At 37.2% G+C, this 3404-nt stretch overlaps 1 long non-coding RNA gene across 1 annotated transcript; it reads left to right on the top strand.

The window, feature by feature from the left end:
* Positions 1-386: 386 nt before the first annotated feature.
* Positions 387-2757, top strand: LOC113116815 (uncharacterized). Its single transcript, XR_003294076.1, has 4 exons — positions 387-496; positions 663-1150; positions 1285-2077; positions 2577-2757. It is a non-coding gene; the product is annotated as an uncharacterized LOC113116815 (long non-coding RNA).
* Positions 2758-3404: the final 647 nt, after the last annotated feature.

The raw sequence follows: 3404 nt of genomic DNA, 5'->3' as shown, positions 1-3404 counted from the left end.
CATTTTGCAACACTTTTTAATATGGGATGTCCAGTGAGTAGCACTAAAAGCATATTCAGATTAATGTGACAATGTTTTATTGTGCTGGTTTTGTACGTATCACAGCAGTTTTAGGACTTATACTCAAGTGTTTGCCATCAAAAGCACAGCTTACCAGGTGAACTACCAAGCAAGTTTACTAAGAAAAGCCAGACATATGGAACTGATTATGTGATGTAAATATCAAAAAGTATTAGTATACATTACAAAAAAGGTAATGTATATACTTTCAGTGTTTCACTCTCAGTTCATACCAACTGTAAGGTGTATGGAGTTTTGCAAAAATGTAGTTAGAGGCAGAGGCAATAGATGTAGGTTTCTCAATATTGACTTTTTGTTCAATGAGCTGTTGTATAAAAGCAATATCAACACTAATCACATACTTTCAGGGGCTCCTGCACCAACCGAACAGCTGCCATGAAGATAAATGGGAACACTAACAGATAGCTCTCTCCAGGTAGTAGTCTTACATGAAGCTGACTTGACATAAAAGAACTCTGTTAATAATGTTTTGTTTTGAAAACATTTACATTTCAGTTATTCTGAACATTTAGAAGTGAAAATGAAACCCAGAAAGACCACACACATGTGACACTCTTTTTTTTCTTTTTTTTTTGCTACAGATGGCTGGGATTAATTGACAGGCCCAGTGGCCCAGTACCTGAACATTTGGAGTTGAAACTCACACCCTGCCACCCCCTGACCGCATTACTCACCCACAACCAAGCAAATAAATCAGAATAATGATAATAGTCAAATTTCATATCATCCGAGGAAACACTCCTAGAAAGCAGCAGCGATGGCGTGCAGATTTGGCTTGGTGTTGTCAGCAGCGGGCGATTTTCACGACGAGTGTTTAAATAGGTGCGGTCCCACTCTTCCTCACAGAGCTCAGCGCCTGGATTACTTCATAATCCACACCATATTATGGGGCTGGCACTAATTGAAAGATAAACGAGTTTATTTGGGTTAAATCCATCACCGTGACACAAACCCAAAGGAGAGTGAGGGGGGAGGAGAGATGAGAGCTCGAAGGAAAGCTGAAGACGTTTGTATTAACCAGCTGGATCAGAAGAAAACGTCGGAGGCGAATTTATACGCTGGATAGAAGGTGATTAAAGATGTGAGAGCAGGAAGCCATTATATCCAAGGCTTATTTTCTTGCAGAAACTTTGAAGATCATTTTTGCCTGAACATCATGGCCAACACGTTGCTTGTGTTTCTACTAACTTATTTTTTTTGCAGGGTGTGCAACAGCCAAGGAGGGTTAGTGGAGTCTGGGCTCAGACGTCATGGCGGGACGTGCCACAGTCAGACACGGTTCACATTTTCCACTTTGTACGCTGTCTCTTATTAACAAGTGAAATGTGTAGAGCTGGCCTTACCACCGGCATGTGTGTAAGTGTGAGACCAATCAAAACTCCTTCATGGAAATATGGGAATGTAAACAGGAACAAAACTCTGGGTTTAAGAGCCATAGGCAGATAAAGCAGCACTGAAATCAGTCCCTAAATATAACTGCTGAACTTGTGAACCATAGAGTCCAGTACAAAGCTTGAATTTTTGTGGTGAAAGGAGAACAGAAGTGGCATGGCTTTCTCACGCTTTTAAAGACACAGATGGAGTTTTTCAAAGTGGGCCACGTGACTCGTCCTACATCATAAATTCGCAAGCACAGCATCTGGCTCCACTCCTGCCAAATGCTGAAACCACAGGTGCATTTTTCAGAGAAGAGTGGAATATTTCCACATCTAATAGTCCACATTTTTGGACACATCAAGCATAGACCATTTAGCAGCTATAAAATCTAAATACAATCCATGAAGTTGAATACATCATGTACAAAATATTTTTGTTCGTATATTTTTAATGCATTTATTTACACACTCATATAATTATTTTTTATTATTCATTTATTAACATTCCATTGTTGTGTCTTCAGCCCCCTGTGGATTACAAGGTCTCGAGGAAGTAGAAGGACTCATAGCAGGAATCATTTCTGAAAAAGGCCACCTTTATGTTGGCTGGGACATCTTTGGTGAGTTAAAAGGCAAGAACATTTATTAAAACTTTTTATTAATATTATTTCAACATGGATATTTACAAAATAACAAAAAAAAAAACTAATAAATAAAAATGTGTGTGTGTGTGCTTGTGTGTGCCATACATATGTAGTGTATATACATTTTGACTTGTTTTTTAAATTTAGGTACATAGGTAATTAATAGTTAATGGACACATTAATTTGATATAAAATGACAATAAAGACATTTCTAATGGTACAAAAGATTACTATGTCAAATAAATGCTTTTCTTTTGATTTTGTATTCATAAAAGAATTTCACAAAACACAAAAAACTATTTCTTTCCACACTTTTCCTGTCTTTACACTTAAAAAAATAAAAAACTAGCCCTAACCTTTATATATTGCTTAAACAATTTTTGCAATATCGCATATATTCATGACATAAGATTCAAATGTATTAATGTACACTATTTAGAATTCATACATAACATATATTTTGTCTTACTTACAGATGCATATTAAAATATTGGTATAATACCAGTTCTCCACCACTCCTCTGGATCACCTGCAAGAGAAAATTCCCCATTATCGACAGCTAAGAAACCTGAAACCTTTAATTCTCCATATTACTCACCTTTGGAGTCTTATATCTTGCTGCCCCTCTTGTCAATAAACCTGCTGTTTTGAACACCTACCATTATCTCCCTGGATTGTTTGTTGACACTGTAACATATATATAGATATTTTTTTTGATGCATATATATTGCTGTCAAAATATTACTTCACCAGAAAACATGCTACTTTTGAATGTCAGTCAGTAGAGAAACATGCTTTTTATAGCCTGAAGGTGTAGTAATAGCATTTACCAAACGGGATCATGCTAACCAGCAAAACCCTGATTCCTTGGCTGTAGCCCTGTGTTCAAATCATATGCACTGTTTAAGAAGCTTTCTGAAACATCCTGCATGTTAAGGCAATCCCTGCAACATGCCCAGTCTCTTAGCAAAAGGAGATAAAAAAAAGTGATTTGATTCTTCTCCTCCCCCGGAAACTTCTCTACGTTAATTGCAATCAAGGTTTCAAAGTATGGCCCTACTCACACTATTGTATTTATGTGCACAGAACCGGAGAGAGTTGTGAAAGAATGAACTTCACAATTATATCCGATGTCTAAGTGATTTTGAAAAGGCTGCCGGTCTGCAATCTTTCTCAATTAGATGGCTAAGACACCTCTCTCTTCTGGGCCAGAGACCTTCCATGGAGCTGACAACCAACAGGAAACATTTTCATTCTTTTTGTCTTGTTTTCCACTTCTTACATCTTTCAGTTTAACACAACT

Source organism: Carassius auratus, chromosome 16 (genome assembly GCF_003368295.1).
Source record: "Carassius auratus strain Wakin chromosome 16, ASM336829v1, whole genome shotgun sequence".
NCBI lineage: Eukaryota > Metazoa > Chordata > Actinopteri > Cypriniformes > Cyprinidae > Carassius > Carassius auratus.
The sequence above is the reverse complement of the archived record's forward strand: the minus strand, read 5'-3'. Positions and strand labels throughout refer to the sequence as shown.